At 41.6% G+C, this 19,416-nt stretch overlaps 1 long non-coding RNA gene across 3 annotated transcripts; it reads left to right on the top strand.

Moving 5' to 3' along the window:
* Positions 1 to 12,348, top strand: LOC146433878 (uncharacterized). 3 transcript variants are annotated; one of them, XR_014853743.1, is made up of 5 exons: positions 1 to 381; positions 4,336 to 4,445; positions 7,565 to 7,718; positions 11,078 to 11,146; positions 11,592 to 12,348. It is a non-coding gene; the product is annotated as an uncharacterized LOC146433878 (long non-coding RNA). The 3 variants fall into 3 exon arrangements; XR_014853742.1 differs by having other exon boundaries at positions 6 to 381; positions 11,078 to 12,348; XR_014853741.1 differs by lacking the exons at positions 11,078 to 11,146; positions 11,592 to 12,348 and having other exon boundaries at positions 8 to 381; positions 7,565 to 7,908.
* Positions 12,349 to 19,416: the final 7,068 nt, after the last annotated feature.

Below are 19,416 nucleotides of genomic sequence, written 5' to 3'. Positions count from 1 at the left end.
TGCTCTTTTGATGTGCTGTTTCTATGAACAGTAAACCAAAAACATTTTCTGTGACAGGGTGGCACTGCTGTGTTCTGCTCACTTGATTTCTGTGCACCTCCCTTCTGCACAGGTTCTAGCGGGAAATGTCACTGTGAGAATAAGGACTTAGGGCTTCCTGAGCTGCCACAGTGACTGGGACTGCCTGCCCACCAAATGCAGCTGGGAGCTCCTTACAGTTCCTGCCACATTTTGGAAGCAGTGAAGAGAGCCTGTGAGTGGTCTCGCTGAAGGAGTCCTGGTGGTCCTGGTCAGACAATGTGCAGCAGCATGTGGACTCTTGGCAGGTTCCTCATGACTGCTCTCCTTGGAGAGCCCCCAGGCAATCAGGCATCTTTCCAGGTAAGAGGTTTAAATTTTTTCCTCTTTACGTTTCAAGGAACATTTTTGACATTGTCAAAGTCAAACTGGAGCTTTCTTTGATCCAGGAGTGAAGTTGACTCAGCTCTGCTTTGCCCAGTATTATTTAAAGACCATGACTACTACTAGTGAAATATTACTCATGAATGCTGTTATTGCATTATCTGCTTTTCCATCTGTTAGATGCCATGGCCCCAGCAGCACAAATACCTAACAGTAGCAGCTGTCAAAGGTCTATTTAGGTATCTTCAAAAAGTAGTAAAACTTGATACCACTAAAGATAAGCCAAGTTTTGTTACAATGAAGTATTCTTTGGGTGTGATTTTAGAAATGTTACTATTTATAGCCCCTCTGGAATTTTAGTTTTATAGGTGGGAAGTTGTACTCATCTATCATTTTAAGTACAATTATTTGCTTATTCCTGGTTTGAACAATGTTACGTTATTGTTTATAACCCATGTACAAATATATAACCCTCTGGTATATCTGTACTCAGCCTTCTGTTTGGTTGCTTCCCAACTCTGGGAGTTCACACAGGATAAAAAATGACTTGGGCCAAACCCATGTCTCATCTTCTGAGTAACCCCCATGACTTCACGACAAATCAAAAGTCTAATTGTAAGCATAGCTCATGAAGCAGGAGATGCTCTGAGCCAAGTCCTGTGTATCATTTAGAAGTGTAAGATTACAATTCTGTAGTGAAGAGTGCATTTAAATATAAATGATAATCGGAACAACAAATCAAACAAAACCTTGTTTATATGAATTGAGTAGATCTGAAGACTCCTTGAAGCCAGGTGTCCCATTAATAAGCATTGCCTAATGGACGGTAGTTCCTTCAGAAGTCTCACAGCCCTGACTGTGCACAAGGAAACAACCAAAGAGTTCTGCAATGCCGTGGCTCCAATATGCTGCACACAGACAAGCTGAGTGTCTGCAGGAGGCCTGGGCACCCTGTCCCTGCTCCTGGCTGCTCTTGCACCCTGTCCCCACCCCTGTCCACTACTCAGCACCTGCTGGTCCTTCAGCCAGCCTGGAAAATTGTAGGAGAGCACAGCTCTTCCAGTCACAGCACAGCAGGTGCAGGGGCAAAGATTTTCTTGGGTTTAGGTCTGTCCCATGAGCAGTCACAGAGGTGAGTGGTGCCCTATGGCAGCTTCTGCTTCCCTGAGAGCTGAAAGACACGGCAGCAGCACCAGCAGCTTTTTCCTGCATCTCCTGGGCATCTCCCTGCTCACCACTGTGGATGGCTAAAATGTGCATTGGAGAAATGCATGTTTTAGGGCTAAAACCAGAGATGGGAGGTGGTTGTGCTGGGGCTCAGGCTACAGTCTGCAATCTGTCAGGTAAGGTGTACTTTCAGCGTGGATGTTTCTTTCCCCCGACAGTGCACCCTCGGTGCTGCCATGGGGCAGCCGGCAGGAGCCACTCTGGGAAGTGGCACGGCACGTTCCCTGCAAGGTACACGGCACTCCTGGTCCCCTCCTCCCCGTTGCCTGGAGTCTGCCGGGACGGCCCAGCACCTCGATGGCATCATTGTGTGGTGCCTGCTGGCCATATGCCACCCAAGGGCTCCCTCACCACCCTGGGGACTTTGCACGCAGTGCTGATCCTGCGCAGCCCTTGGAAGCCCCTCACCAGGGACTGGCCGGGGGGTGATGGGGTGGTTTAGGGGGAGGGCAGGCAGAGGAGTGTAAAGATGTGGTTGTTGATAAGACTCCAACCACCAAACCGGTCTGGAACCGTGTGATTTGGCACAGTGCAGGGAGCTGTAGCTAACAACACAAAAGATGAATAATTGCAGGTCATGGCATTCATTCTCCGAATTTAAAAATGATTAAGCTCTTGGTGAGGGCAGGCAGCTGCAGGTTCGGGCTGCCTTTGTCCCCCCAGCCATGGTTAACATGGCACTGACGTCTGGCTGGCAAGCAGGCAACTGTCCTCCTCCAGCCCTTCTCCCAGAGCAGGGCTGCTGCAGGGCCTTGCTGTGCCCCTCCTGCCCTGCCTTCAGAGGGGACTGTGCATGGCATGAACACCAAAGGTTCTTCTCCTGCTGCTCAGTTCTCCACCCGAATCAGCTGAGGTGATGTAAAGCTGTGACATGGGGTAAGTCACAGCCACTGCACGTGCCTGTCTCGAGGAGCTGGAAATGAAAGGGGCAAGAAGGACATACATCAACTCCCAACAGGCACACAACAGCCTGGTGCTCTGCTCTGCTGCTGCCATAAGTCATGTCCCAGGCCACAGAGAGAGAGCTTTAGAGGGGTTCATGGACCTGCCTACATTGAGTTTAGTTCTGTATTTAAAACTAACGCATATGTTGAGTTAAAGTGAAATAGTTAATGGCTGGGAGCAGGGAGGTTTTTATAATGTTGTTGAAGGGAAAGTAAAAATTAAAGGGCTGGTTTCCAATTAGAAAACTGTAACCTATATAAAACTACATCTTATCAGAATTGTCATATCTATTTTACATTCTCTCTCAGTGCTTGAGGGGTACCACATGTGCCGACAAGTGAATGTGTCCTTGGAAAAGAAACAGTAGCTACTGTCATTTCCTGTAGAGGGCTTGAAGAGAAATCCCGAGGATACTGCTAGTGTTAGTGTAAAAAAGTTCACTTTGGAACTGATGCTGTATGTTTTGAGCTAAGAATCTGTGTGAATTTTGCCCTCTATCTGCAGGTGCAATGCTTTGGTACAGTTAAGGTGGCACTTCAAAGCCTGTGAATCCTGTGAGCAGGAGGCTCCTTTCAGAGTTGCGGCATTGCTGACTCAGGAGAATTAATTCTTTTCTTTTGTCCTCCAATTCTTTTTCCCCATTTCACTCAGCAACCCTTTGAGAACTCCCTTACTGTCTGTCCATCTGATTTTAATGTGCCTTTGCTGCAAAGCTTGCAGATGTTTCCCCCTCCAGCTAATTCTTTACAGCAACAAGGGATGGTGTACAGTCGTGGGGAAGAGGTGAAGTCTGGGATTGTGAGCAAGGCTTAAGATTGCTATGCGTGGGGGAAAAATGATGCCTAATGGAGCAGCAGTTTCAAGTCCAGGGTGAAAGCAGACTTGCATGAGAGCAGACTTGGAGAAGTCTGTCACTTGCTTTGTCTATGTGTGGGAGAATTGGGGGATGCACCAAGTAACAGCCTCTGTACCCAGGCTGTCAAAGTGCATTTGACATTGCATAAAACTCATAAAAAAGCTTGCTTAAGGTGCTCTGTGATGCGCAGAAGCCTTGACGTAGCTATGAGTTTCTCTTGAGTGTTCCTCAGGAGAGGACCCTTCTGTATGAGATTATGGCCACAGCTTCCAAGCACTGCTGCTGTTGCAGATGTCTTTGGCTTCCCCTGGGGAAAGCTGACTGCAGTTGCATTTCAGTTTACAAAGAAAATAAAGCAAAAAGGAAAGAAAACACCCTAACAAACAAACAAACAAAAACCCAAAGAAATAATCAAATGCAAAATAGAAAGGACTGTTGCAAAAATAAATCATTGAAACCTACTGGGTTACAAACTGAATATAAACCATTGGTGTTGGGGTGTTGCAAGTAGAGAAAAAAAGGCAAGTTTTGTTCTGAGATCTGTTAATGGGATGAGTGCACTAGCAGCATGGAGGCTTGACAGTGGCAGGTCACATCCAGGACACTGGGCTGAATGTTCTGGACAAACTGGGAGGTGCCCAGCAGACAGCAACTAATCTGGCAGTTGTAGAAAATATGACCACTGGGGAAATCTGAAATGACTGAGCGGGGCACTAAGCCTTTCTCATTAGAGAGGATAAGCACCGTTACTGAGATGAGTGTGCATGCTGGAGCCTCAGGTATGGTTAGGAGTGTCTTAGAGAGAACAATCTTAGGTTTCATCCAGTACTGTGTTCTGGGATCTTCCTGTGTTATTGCAGGTGCTGAACTGGGGCTATGAAATTTTCAGTCTTCTTGTTTTGTAGGATGAAATGGGAGGAAGGCAGACTAGCAGCCACAGCACAAGACCTCACAACCACTGCTTCCAGACCACACTTCTGGTTCCACTGCTGGTCCTGAGCAGCATTATCTGCAGGTAATAATCTTACAATTCCTGTCCTTCTTGAAAGGGTTAACAGCTAAACTCTTTCCTGAAATGGGCTGAGGTCTCTGTGTGAGTGGAACTAAAGATCTGCAAAGTAATATTATGTTGCTGTTAAGGCGGCAGGAGGGATAAACTATCCTGGCTCATACATAAATATTTGCACTTATAAACAGGAGCAAGGGTAACTGGAGAAAAATGTGAAAGACTCATGTTGTTACTGTTGTTTCTTGAAGTTTGCCGTCCTGCAATGAAATACCTTTTAAATAATTCTATGGCAACAACAGCATAACAAACCCCACATTGCCTTCCACTCAGTTACTTTGACCAGCACCAAATTGCAGGTTGGTCACGGAAACTCAAAGGCTGCTGGTGCTTTAGCCAAAACACAAGTCTGCAGGAGCTGGGTCCTGCTTCTTTCTTTTCCCAGTTTAAGAAAATAAAAATCAAATAAAAGATGTTATATACCAGGCAGTTACAGCAGGGGAGATACAGAAATAACCTGTTTTATTACAAAAAGATACCTCTGAGCATCCAAATGCTAGGCCACTCAGTAATTAAAAATCATCGTAGAACCATGAAGAAAGCTGTGCCCTACACACTCCCATTTCAGACAAAACAATTATAGAAAACAGCTTAAAACAGATACTAAAACCAGCAGACAGTCGGTTAATAACCATAGGGTACATTAGGCACCTATGTACATTAGGGTACATTAGGCACATTAGGGTACATTAGAAAATGAGAGATTTGCCTGTTTATTTGCTTTTTCTTTGGTATAAAGAAATAACATAGTTCATAAGCCTCTCCTCTTCAGGGCTGACCACGTTGCTGGTGCAAGGCTAAGATGGGAAATCAGCAGAGGTTCATGACTGCCAGTTGCAAATCCTGTGGAAAAAGCACAGGCAAAAGAACTCCAAAAGTTGTTAAGGGTCATCTTCTCAGAACCAGGGCTGGGAGTGGTGAACCCTGGAGCATCCTGCTCTTTTACCAGCACCTTGTAGGTGGATGAGGTGGGGTGCAACGGGATGAATGTACACAGAGCATCCTGGAAGGAGAGGGTGCTAGGGCAGAAACTACTCCTGCACACCATGAGACTGTGGGTGCTGTGGCTCGGGTGGTGCAGAGCTGTCTTTGTGTTGCTCTCCACAGTCATGAGTGAGGTGGGTCTGGTTTTGCCAGCCAAGGGGAATGCAACTTCTCTTGGAGATTAAAATAGCTGGAGAGTGAATAGGACTTATGAACCACCACCACCACCTCTGAGGTACAGCTGCTCCTGGCAATATATTTCCAAGCATTTTATTAGATTTAGTTTTAAATGCCTCTCTCACTGTGATGTTCTCTGCTTCCTCCCAGGAGGTTTGGTTCATTAGGTCCATTAGTGCAATTAGGGATCCAACACATCAGATCACTTTGTAAAACATCAGTCCAAAGGGCATCTCACTGACAGCTGATATGGCTTCTCTCTTATTCCACCAGAAAAGCTGCAGGAAAAGAAAAGAATGTCTGAGTGTGTCCTTTTCTGGGGTGGATGTTAATCATGACCCACATCCTACCATGGCTGCTCTTGGAGAGCAGGGGGCCTGGGAGTGAATCAGGGATCAATTTTCAGCCTCCCTTAAGCATCACTTTTCTTGTCTCACACCTAGAGGGGTGCTGGTCAGGGTGTGGTGCAGTTCTGGCACCATTTTGACCAAGCTGGGAGCCAGAACTGAGTTATTTCTTGCTTTGTTCATTTGGAAGAGGCACATTCTCCAGGCTGTCCTGCTAGTAATCTGCTGAATCAGAGGACAGTCAGTGCAATGAGGGGAAAATCACTTGTCAGGGAAAGAGTGATGGCGTATGCTAGAGCTGTTAGGAGAATTTTGCCTGGCTTTGGACAACAAGTTTTTGTTTGATAATGTGGGAGATGATCAAGATCCATATTTAGATTTCAGTATGGAATAATCTAAGACAGCAACTCTTGATGTCAGTGGGAAATGAGCCTATTTATGCTAGACAGAATTTGGGCATGGCAGACCAGAACAGCCATATGTTGTACAGTATTATGCCACCCTCCCATGTACTTTTCTAGTCTGTTGCTTAAAATTCAATATGCTCAAAGTAGAAGCAGGCTGTGCTGTGTTTCGGGAACTTGTGCAAGCAGAAAATCCTGTTAGGAGAATAAAGCTGCCTAACCCACAGATTGCTTGTTGCATGCTTGGTGCCATCAATCACTGCCATGCCATGGCAGCTGGGCAAGGTGAGAGGGTGCCAGAAGTGTTTTGGCAAAGAGCAATGCCATCAGGGCTCATGGCCACAGTTCAGAGTGCTGGAGCTGCAGCCCCTGGGTGACCACCTTGCCCCTCCCATGGATGAATGTTTTTGGGGGAGATGTGGCTGAAGAGAATGTACAGCTCCCCTGAGCCACCACATTTTACAGCTTGGTGTGTTAAACTAGAGCTTGGCAGTTTTCCTCTTGTGTTAATATGCAGGGCAGTCAGCTAGGGTAGCTGTTTGGCTTCCAGGAAGGGCAGGACATTCCCCTGTGTCTGGAATGGCTCCAAGGGCCACAGCTACATCCAGCTGCTGTTCAGCCTGCAAACAGTGTGTGCAGGGCAATTACCTTTCAGAAGGCTGCACGCTTCCATTAACTAGGACACTTAAGAATCTTCCAGAGATTTGAGTATTTTTCTCACGCAAACTTTATTAAATTGCACAAATTCTTCCTGAGACCATTTGTCACATCACATCCTCAATTTATTCAATCTACTGTCAGTCACCAGCTTATTCCAGTTTATAAACCTGGCCAAACAGCTATACCCTGCACTATGTATGCACAGTGTTACACGGGCTGTCATCCCCTGCCAAAGGCTGTGGACAAGTCAGAGCTGAGGAGAAACTGAAAAAGCACTTAATTTAAAAAAACAAACAGAAAAACTGAAGAAAGAAAGAATCAGGTCAAGTTTCTATTGCAAAGGCTTGGGCTACAACTAAAATGCAGGTATTGGAACTTTCTAGACAATAAACACTCCTACAAAGACTTCTTTCATAAAATCTTTAAAAAGCTAAATTGTACAATAATACACACACACAGACAATTAATAGGATGTTTATTTTTCTATTTCATTTAGTTAAAGCCTGCAGTGGAGACTAATTCCTACAGCTGTGTGGATTGTCATCAGCCATGCTCTGCACTGGAGCCAAAAGTCACAGCCTTCTCACAACTTTTCGGACGGCTGCATCTCATGTTGCCATGGAAATGGACCTGAGCTTGCTGAAAGCTGGGTAATGGGCTCTAAAATCATTGCTGCTCATACTGAAAAATTGCTGGGGTGACCTTAGGTAGTTGTAGTAACACTTATAATGTCTAAGCTTGAGGAACCTTGGTCTTTGTTGGTTTTAGTTTGTAAAAGTGTTATGTTCATGTTTGTGTTTGAATTATCTGGTCAAATATAACCCTTCCATTTGCATTGCACTAACTGACCACTGTGTTGCAGCAGTCAGATACCATTCAGACCCAGCAACAGGGAGAGCATCACTAAGAAAATGGAATTGAGGAGGAGGATTGTTTGCTTTAACTGATCAGGCATAGGGACACAACTGACCTTTTCTTTTATCATGTCAGTCCTGTTGCACAACCATTTTCCATCAGACCAGAAGTGTTTGCTTGATCCACTGCCATTACAATATATGATAAAGTTCAGTATTATTATGTTCCACATTAATGTCCTTTCACTTTGCTGTGTTCAGCAATCTTCAGCTTTGCCCTAGTTTCACAGTGTTCTTAATTGTACTGAAAATGTTTGCCTCTAGCATCATAGTAACATCTTGCTAATCAAACAATACTGGCAAGGAAAATTATGCTATGCAGATAAATTTGACCATGAGAATTTAAACTGTAAAAAAGTTAAAGCTTTTAGGGAAAAAAATTGTGCCTGTAGTCACAGCATGAAATGCAGGGCTGCAAACAAAGAAAATCAGAGTTGGAAGCCATCTTCTCAGTCTATGGTTTTGTGGGAAAACCTTCTACACTTAGCAAGAGTCCTGCAAAAAAAAGTGCTTATATGCTACTCTTAGCCTTGACATATTTTAATAGGTTTGTCTTAAGTTATTCACCTTCACTGAATTAGCAGAAAGGTAATTTTTTACTTTTATATTAGCTCTAGAGGAACAGTATTGTCCACCAGAAAGTAGCACAGTTTTTTTTATTACTGTAGCATTTTAAGATATGATCTTGAAATGCTTTTAATTGAGTCTTGAGCATATCAATATATTATAGGAAACTGAGGTATACTCTTTTAATTCCTAGAAAAATCTGACCCCCTTGGAAGATCTGCAAACATCAAACATTGAAATACTGCTGAAAGTAGTAGTGTGTATGTACTCTCCACCTTAATATGTAATCTCATGGCGTGGTTATTTTTATTTACTGATCAGCTGATTTGTGGGTAGATTCATGGCATTTCAGGCTATTTGCTTTCAACATGTCCTTTGCCAATTCTCTGTCAAACTAAGAAAAAATTCTGTAACCATTTCAATCCATTTCCCAAATCTGACTTGTCTCCTTATGGTGCCTAACAGCACTGCTCAGTAGTATTTCCAAGCCTGTGCAGAGCATTCCTGTTGTATTCATTTAAAAAGAAGGCTGAATTTGGTCCATTATAGTTAGAAGAGCTCTGTGGCAGAGATGGGGTTTGCACATTCAGAGGGGAGACTGGTAATGAAGGTTGCTAACACTTCTGTAGGAAAAGTCATTAGGCATGCAGCCAAATTCAGATTTTATAATCTTCCTCTAGGCCAATGCTTGTGAGACTCAGGGTTGCTTTAATTATATTGGTTCTTTCAAATAGATTTTATAGGAAGAGGATTGCACTGTTTTCCTTCAGTGACTACTTTTTTTCAGAGGCTCAGAGGCTAAGGAAAAGATCTCTGATGGTTAATTAATTTCTGCAGAACCTTCACACACCCGTTCTTGTATGGGGTTCATATTTTAGAGTCAGGATTGTGACAGGGAGAGCTGAGCTCCTGCAGGCTGCCCCTTGCAGAAGAGGAAGTTCTCTGAGCCACTCTCCAACCAGCACAGTCACTGCAGCCACTACTGACAGCCACCACCAAACTGACACAGGGCTTCTTGATACTCAGAGGAAACTGAGGGACTGCCCACTGAGGAATGGACAGGCCAAGGGTGATCTCCAGAAGAGACACTCAGTGCAGAGTTCTAGCAAGGGTATTTCACAAAATTTGTCTTTCCTCAGCATGGTCGGAAAACTGCATCCCCTTTTCCTCATGTTAGCTCCCAGTTTCAGTTTGGATGAAGTTGAGGCAGATCTCCCACTGACTTCAAAGCAGCAAAGTCTAGGCATTTAGAGGAAAATCAATATGAAGAATAATGATGCAATATAACACTTCTGTTATAAATGCATAATGTAAATAAGACTCTTTTAAAGCATTTATTTAAATCCCCAGGCACTGGTGGAAAATAGGCCTCCAAATAACCTAAATAGTTTGGCACATTAAACTCTCAGCCCTTACAAATATTGGTAGTGTTTCAAAGAATGCATTTTTAAGTGAGCAATAAAAAGCAATTAGGCATGTAATTGTTGTTTTAGAGATTTAATCCAATTCCCACTGCAGTCAGTGGGAGTCTGCACTCACTTCAATGGGGACTGAGCTGGGACCTTACATATTTGAAGGCAGAGAAGGAAAAAGAAGGGGATAGGCAAACCTGATCAAAATCAGAACTGGGAATTTCATAAGCCTACATAAAATGCACAAAACATTTGAGATAGAAGACATCTTTTTGTTGGGCAGAAAGCATCTAACCACAACTGAGCAAGGTTTTCCCCTGTCCCCTGTATACAATGCCCCTCCTGTCACTTGACAGCCATATAATTAATTTATAGGATAGTAAACTTTTCTGAGCTTTTCAAAAAAGGTAACTCAGTTTCTCTGTCAGATGTCACACCACCTAATTATAATTAATTGTATATCTTTATTTGTCAAGTAGAACAAATGTTAAAAGACAATGTATAAACCTGAAATGGGCTAAACACTATGGAACTTACATTTGACATATTTAGGATAGACATGATTGCTATCAATACAGGCAGATGTAAGGCTTCAACATATTTTATGCTATTACTTTCACTGAAAGTAAAAACTGTATTTCATTTTTAAGGTGGACATTAGAAAGATATACTGTTCAGAACATTCACAATTACTTGTGAGAATCATGGGTGGTATATCAATATCTACACTGCAGAGATCTGAATCCAGGCTGTTAAGTATTTTGTTTTCCCCTTGGCTGATGTGCAAATATGACTATGAAGTTACACCACTCAAAACCAAGTTCCCTGTATGAATCTTTAAACTTTTGTCAGGATTATATCTGATGGCAAAAAATACTATGCTTGTTACAAGATGTTAGTGTAATTTTATTACATTTTCCTCCTAGGTATCCCACGATCTCATTTACAGCATTTTTTTCCCTGCAGAACTGACACTGCAGCCAAATATTTTGTCATCACTGAGTCAGAGTTAGGTTCATTGGTTTGGCTGAAATCTAAATGGAGTAAAGAGAAGATGGATGTAAATGGGCTACTCAGAGTTCTGGTGGAGGGAACAGCCCCTCTCTTTTGGTGCAGGAACAGAGGCAATGGGCATTAAGATGATCAGCCTGGTATGAATGGAAGCTCTCCATCCACAATTTAAAGGTGAGACTCTAAAACCAAATACAGTAAATCATATTATCTTAAAACTTGCTTTTAGTCTAGGAAAAAATTATATAAAGCTACATAACAAATTTTCCTAATATAAAAGATGGCTAGTAAGGAGACATGATGCAACTGACTTCAGCGACACGGAAAAATAAGTTTCCAAGGATTTACAGCAACCTAAGTATTACTCCTGGTGATTTATAAAGCTGCACACAGATTTTCTTTCAGACAGTCAGAGGAACCAAACACAGAAGATAGCTGCAATGATGTATGACTGTTTGTTTGACCTTGTTCGTCACAAGAACAGAGCCTTTAGATCAAATGTGTTCACACCAAGGCCGACTCTGCCCTCCCTACAGTTATTTGCCAACTGCAATGGGGCCTTGGAGAATTAACATTTTAATGATTGGACTTTGGAAAATGTTTTCTGCTCTTTCTACAGAAATGCAAATGCACTCGATTTCCGAGGAAAAGTACTATCTACCACCATTCAAAAAAAAAAAAAAAAAGCAATCAAGGACAGACTACAAGGTGTATGAGCAGATCACAGTCCCCCACTGAAACCCTGGAGAAGCAGTGCTTTGAATTTGCTGACTGACCACTGGATGCCACTATTGTTCCACTGAAATGAAGTGTAGTGTTATCTTCTGACTGGCTTACTATCCCACTGAGTTTAAATGGCACCACTATGTGCAATTTTCCGCAGAAAATAAGCAATTAGATTTGAAATTATTAATGCATTTTACCGTGTTCAGAAATTTGACTTTTCTCCCCACTCAGAACCCCTTCCCTGCAGGAATCACAGCACCAGTCTCTCCCTTTGAAGGCCCTGGCAGGCTACCTCTGTGTTTTGACCAAAGAGGAGCAATTCCAAATCCACAGCCTCACCATGCAGAATATTTAGGCATTATTCAGGAAAAGAGGAAGAGATGAACAACCAAGTATTAGCCTCCAAAAATTCAGAGACCTGAACTGGGGAGATGGTGATGGTACCGTGGTCCCCGGCTGGCAGAGGCTGCAGGGATGCTCAGAGCCTCTGTCAGTAACAAACTCAGTGTTGGCTTATACATTAGGTTTAGAAGACAACAATGTTAAAAAATTGTGCCATTTTCTATACATGAGTGGGTCTGGGTTATCTTCCTTTTAAAATCTCTTTACTGTTTTTAACATTTTAAACTGCATATATATATTTGAAGCCAGACCAGTTCTGCCTCTGTTTGCAGAATCACAGGACATGGATTGCTGTATTTCTCACCATCCTCAGGTCTGTGTGTGCAGCTCCTCAAGATCTGTGACCTCTAGAAGCTCACAGGGAAACCCTGCGGCTCTCAGGACATGGAGCAGCACTGAGGTTTGCCCATGAATGCTCTGAAAGGCATTAATTTCCCCCTGAAAGGTCTTTCCTTTTAGCCCTGAGATAAACACAGGGTGAAGCACTGCCCCAAGGACTCCACACACTTGCATCCCACGACACTGGATCTCTGTAGTATCTCATGCTGATGTTTTCCATGATTAAATTCCCACTTGGAGCTGGCACTGAGCCCTGCTCTAGTAACAGAAAGTGTGAGCAACGATGCCGCCTGTGAGCCTCTCTGCTCCCAGCTTTCCCTCAGCTGTTTTCCTGTGCAAGTTTTCCACACACCAACACCAGTCATCCTTTGCTGTCTCTCCCGTGCAGCCATATTGTGGTTTTTTCCATTTCCCGGAGACAACTCTGTCAGGAAGGAATAGACATTCTCCTCTTAACTGCTCTGCTTGATATTCCACAGGCAGTCACCTCCAGCAAGAGGTGAAGTACACAACTGCAGGTAGTAATGTCTTAAATCCTCTGCTCTAAAACTTTGCACTAAATCAAGGAATTATGTTACATGCTGGCACCTCACTGTACCACTAAAAAGAAGTTTCTCCCTTTCCTACAGATAGTATAAGAGGGAAATGAACATGTTTTTTTCCTTATGGAATTTGCACACACATTCCTTCTATTGGCAATTTCACACACACACACACACACACACACACACACACACACACACACACACACACACACACACTACTGGGTGTTTGAAATTAAAATCAAGATTGCTTTCTTCTAGCTGAGGAATTCCTAACCTCATTTTGCAGCTGCCTTTCAAAATCCAGCAAGTGTACTTTAGTCACCGGGGAAAGGTAACTGTCAGCTCTGTGGATATGGAGACAGAAATAACAGTATAATTTATGATTGAACCTAAAACAAATCACCTTGATTTTTTCTTTTACAGTTTTCAGAACTTCAAGTGATTTCAATATGACAACAAACCTTTCCCACCATACTTAGTGATCATTTTTATTTGAAAAAATGCCCTTTTTATTTATTGTGGATTCTCTTTATGCTCCAACGCAGATGTTAAAAAATATTTCTTTGGCTTCATTTCAAAAGAGCACTATTCAACTTTTTGTAAATCCAGTTGTACAATGCAGAATACCAGTTTTCATTCAAAAGAAACCTGATATAATAACAACAACAACAACAATGATAATAATAATAATAATAATAATAATCTAAGTGTTCTAAAGCACATGTCACAGCCCGGACAATGACTGCAGAGGTGCATAAGAGAGTTGTTACCATACCCACAGCATACAAGATTAGATGTTGTTTCTGCAGATATTCAAAGTAGTAACCTAAGCTCATGGAGTGGAATGTTCAGGTGTTTTCTGGAATGCAATTTCTGATAACAATTTTACAAAAATTATTTCACTTAAGGACATTTTTTAAGATCCATTTGTTGGCCTCAATCTGTTTTTTTTGTTAAGCAGTTCACTTTATTTCTTGAAATAACAGAAAACCATTCTTAAAATATTACCCTAGAGACATGTGAGAACAAGTTACTCATCATTGTCTTTCCAGTTCTGGACAGAAAGACATTCCACCAGCTGGACTTGTGTTTAAACTGTGAATACTGGTGAATGAGAAGTTTCTTTGTGGAGGCTTCACATTAAGAACTAAAGAGAAAACAACTCACATTACCAAGACTTTCTTATTATCTTTAAACATTTAGATTTAAAAATATTTTCTTTAGTTTTGGTTTGGATTTTGCATTTCTTTTGCAGACACAGTGTGCAAGAGGCAGGCCAGCTGTCTGCAGACACAGCATGTCTGGGCAGAGATAGCTAGGAAATACTGTTCACTTCCATATTAGTGTCCTTTAAATTTATTTTAAACTATAAGTATTTGATTATATTTTTAACATATTAATTTGAATATTGCATTTTTGCTAAATAGTTACAGAGTTTCCTTTCAGCTGGTAATCTATCTTGAAATTTCCTTTTCTTTTCCTAATGCAGGTGATGTCACTTGTGCACGTGAAGTTTAGGATGTACATAGGCACTTGAGCATGAGCACTCGCCAGACTGAAGGGTGATAGACAATCACATACACAAATGTTTCCTAATTCTTTTGCTGAGCTCATCCTAAAAGAAAAAGGAAAGGATTTTGATTTAAGTGTCTTTAACTCACCCTAGCTCATACTGTACTCCAGCAGAGTGACATGAAGCACCCCTCTAGGAAGAGGCTGGTTTCAGTTTCAACTGTTCAAAACTAGTTGCAGCTGAGAATGCTTAAAAACTGGAGTATCAGCTGTGTTCTGTGTGGACAACTGTAGTTTAATGGCTCTGCAAGCTAATCAGAGATCAGCTAAAGATACACAGGATTGGAATTATTACATTATGTTTCTTCTCTAACACTTAGTGTTGCTTTGTGGGCATCAGACTGGAAGGACTGTGTTGTGGTAAAATATCATTCTAGAAATTTTATTTTCCTAGATATTTCACTTGGTTGATAGTAGCACTGGGTGAAAGCTTTTAATTCTTCTTTTTACAGTCAATAAATTATGCTACAGTAAATTTTCTCATGGAAGGAGATTTGTATCTGCACGCAGTGTCACTCCTGGTAGCTCTGAGGCCTGTGCTGCTTCATAGGATTGAAAATTAATGGTAAACTCAGCTGAGAGTGTCAGCGACATATTTCTATTGAAATGGAATGTTCTAATAATCTGAAATTGGAGCTGAGAAAATAAATTAGAGCCCTTGGTTATGGAATGGATTTCTCTAAAGATACACTCAATACTTTGGTGCCTCAGTTCCCACGTGTTTAAAATTAACACCACTTCTGCTCCCTTTTCTCTGACAACCCTTCAGAGTTTGGGGTTCTGTGTTTTTGTGGTGCTGAACTGTGGCACATTTGCTTATTTGCTGACAGTAAAAAAGTCTTGTCTTCATGACTGCTGAGAGATCAGATAAACCACACTCTGTTTCTGCAGACACCAAACTAACACACTTCATTCATTGCTTTCCTCTGAAATGCTATTTTGCTGCTTTTCACAAGCTGTGGAGCTTCTCTTCATTTCCCTGGTGCTACCTTTGTCTCTTTCTTCTTTACAAACACACTACAACAATTTCAAACCCTTTTGAGTGGTAGTGTTTGATAAGGGCATTTGCACAAGTACCTCAGCAGCTGCTCTAATGAAGGAGAGCAGTTAGATGCACAAGATTCAGTGACATTTACCCCTGCCTATAATGTTATTTCAGAAGTGAGATGCTGAACAAATTTTTGTAAAGCTTTTTCAGATGAAGATTGAAGCAGACATGCAAAATATTGCACATATTCTCCAAAGATGGTGTATGTGTAGTACAGGACACGGTGGGAAGGAGAACAGCTGTTTCATGGCATGGGTTGCTATAGCTACTAACATCAAAATTTGTCATGAAGTATCTTCATCACTGAAACTCTTCAACATAGTTGAACTAAATGGCATTATCTGTGCTGCTCCTTGCCTCATGGAAGAGGTCCCTTGAACTACTAATAGTCTGAACGATTTCAGAAGGGAACCTGAGTTGCTGCAGGCATTGTAGCCATTTGATGTTTTATCTTCCTCCAAAGGTCTTTGGGGCAAATCCAATGAGAGCCTGCCTCCCAGAATGGAAGGAAAAACTGAGTGCCTATGGTACCCATATAATGTGTAGAGACAGTTAAATGAGGTAAATATCTGCTCCCATCTTTAATCAGAAAGAAGATTGCAGAGAGAGAAATGTGTGGGTGTAGCCCCCTGAAAGGGATTAGCATCTAATGCCTCATTGACACTAAAACTGGGGAGTCCCATTCCTCTTCCCGTTCTTTCTTTTCTCTCTCTTCTCTCCTAGATTGTTTCATACTTGCTCCAGCATATTTGGAACACTCTGTGAGCCAATTCTCTTGCTAAGCTGCTGAATTCTAGCCTAACCAAAAAATTAAAACAAATAGAATTAATGAGCTGAACTGACTCAGATGAAAGTGCAGTAAAAACCAGGTCCTGTGCAAAAGCATAACTGTGCAGACAGTTTTGGGGAGGAGCAGTGAAATAGTGGCAGTCCGTGTTTTAGTTGGCATCTTGTCACTCACCCTGAGGCAGTCTTGTTCAAAAGTTTTGGCTGTGGTTTCTTTTCTGTGGAGTCAGCATCCTCTTTGTGTTGCACCAACTTGCATCCCTGAAGCTTAGTTTGCTTTTTGTGTCTTTGGCTCATCACAAAGACTTACTACTCTGACAGGTAACAACAACATCTAATCCGTGGATATTTTGGTGACTCTTGGTGTCCTTGGCCAAACCCCTAGGGAAAGACAGGCATCTCTTTCTCTGCTTTTTTTAACCTAACAGGGAAATCTCACTGCCCAAGTGCAAGAGAAGAGGAAACTTTCAGCCAGAAGTTGAATGTCTTTTAAACACTGAGCCAAGTGACTCTCACAAAGTGGGACACTGAGGGAGAGGAGGGACTGGATCACACACGTGGGCTTAAGAATGTAAAGTCCTGTAACCTGCCACAGGTCTCTTCATCTTTGGAGCCTCCAATGGGCTCCAGAAACATCTATTAAGATCACTGCATGACTGGAGTTTCTAATGTGTGAGCTGTAACTGAGAGCAGACCTTAAAGCGCTTACTAGAGCAGAGCACAACCCACAGACTGGCTTATGAGGTTATTTTTATGCATCTCCACAAAGAGACATGAAAGCCCTATGAGCTGGGCTTTGTCGAGACACAGTTCTTACACCAAGAGACAATAAGGGAGTCACAGGCTGCCACTGGCCTATTGCATAACAGGATCAGACATTTTAATGAGCTTCTGCTAGTCCAGGGTTCGTCAGCCCTGCTGATTTGTAATCAAGCAGGACACTGCTATAGAAACCACTCCAGCAAACAGCATTTTTGAATGTACTTAAGAAGATGAGTTTGAATTCAAATGCAAACAAACTGTGGATCAGTCCATCTCTTTCTGAATTGTAGGAGGCTGTTGTCCTACCGTTCATGTTACAGTTTCATCCAGCTTGAATTTAAGCTTTTAGAGGTATTTAGTAGATTTCATTTCATAAAGCAGTTTCCTCTGGATCTTTAATATTTTTCCCATTATAATTCTTAATCCCACTTTTTAGCAAATAATTACAAAGAGGAAATGACAAACACATCTTCAAAGTTTCTCTAATTTTTTCTGTAAAATACGTTTATAAAAGAAATTGAACTAAAATTAATTTTTAGGATAACATGACAGAGCAGAACAGAGCATGACAGAGCAGAACAGCTATGAAATAACACAAGTTGTTTGATTATTTTTAAACTGAATTATAAAGTAAAATAAAAGGAATCTCTAGATAATTCAGTTGAATAGATTCAAGCAAGCCCAAGTAAAGAAGGAAAAAACTGTTAAAGGAGTTACTCTCTTAAAATCTGGGTTATTGTCAAAGACCTGACATCCACTACAGGTTATTTATGATATTACTCAAGAGAGTAAAATAAATAGTTAATGTTATCTTTTACTGTATCCCTTAGGACCCTAAACTTCCAAAGACACCACCCTTTCTCTAGACCAAAATCCTCCTTATGTCACCGTGCTATGAATCACTTTGGAAAGCTGTGTTTTACTTCTCACTGTAGTTTCCAAAGACTACATAATACCAAACTGGTGCATTATCAGTGAAGGACTATGTTGGGCTACAGTTTGTCATAAGGTAAAATTTCCTCTGATACTTTTGCCTGAATGCATCCCACAAAGACTTTTCCTTTCCTGGCTAGCCTTTTAAAAAAACATAAGCCAAACCCGATCCATGATGCACAGCAGAGTGCTTGGGGAGTTCTCCCTTGAATAGCATCAACTTCAGGAACAGCTGCTAAGATCAAATGGACAAAGGGAATTCAGCACCACCCACCCCTGTATTATGTTTTAAAGCTCCAGGAGCTTAATCCTTCCTGTGAACAAGGTCTGTTGTCCCACTCACCATTATCACTAACATATTCTGTGTAAGTCTGCTTCCTCTTCAGGGTGCACCTGTGGCAAAGCTGCAGTATAAAGGTCCAAAGTCTGCGTTAACCTGAGTGATAAAATGAAAATTTTCTTCTGCACTGTGAGGAATGATTTCCTATGACCTAAATAACACTAAAAAAATTTAGTTAATAAAAATGTTTATTAGTGCTTTTGTAAAGGTACTAAAGGCCAAAGCAACAATCAGTATTTTTGCAAGCTGACAGAATGTCCTTCTGACAGCAAGAAATTATCAGTTTACACACCCCACGTTCTTTTTCACCTGCCTGGAGAGGTAGTTATGGTCTGCTCATAAATGACAGAAACAGCTTTATTTCCAATATCTATGACAGGAGTATATTTTGCCTCTGGAAGTTAAATTTTGTTGACTTTTGAAAGACTGATTTTTTAACCTTACTCAGCATTTTTCCATTCTCAAGCTGACCTTTGAAAACCAGAAATGTTGAATGAAAAAGAATCTGGAAGCAGGGCAAGCAATGTGTGAGAGATGTAGGGAGATTTATCACGGCTGTGTTTGTGGCAGAAAATCCTACAAGGCTCATTTTCTTTCTCAGTTCTATCCCTTATTGCACACAGATCATTGCTCTGTCTACTTGGTGACCCTAACAGTGAAAATGCTAATGTACTACTTGTGTCCTATGTTATCACTTTCTAAAATTGAAAACACTCAGGAAATAAGCAAAATTGGCCAACTTGGGGAGAAAACTGAATTTAAGAAAGGATATATAACTATAATCTATTAAAAATAAGTATTTTACAGCCTAATTGCTGCTATTTCTCTGTGGTGGTGTCTTTCCAGTCATAACAGTCATTCTGTCTACTGCATTCTGTCAGTAATTTTTCTTTTTTTAAATTTCTTGGTCTGGTCTATAACACCCTAGCTTTTGAAGAAAAAATGGCAAGAATAATCATCACTCTCTTACTTAAGTCACCGAAAACCAGGA

Source organism: Lichenostomus cassidix, chromosome 8 (assembly GCF_008360975.1).
Source record: "Lichenostomus cassidix isolate B80296 chromosome 8, HeHo_3.0, whole genome shotgun sequence".
NCBI lineage: Eukaryota > Metazoa > Chordata > Aves > Passeriformes > Meliphagidae > Lichenostomus > Lichenostomus cassidix.
This window is presented reverse-complemented; position numbering and strand designations above follow the sequence as displayed.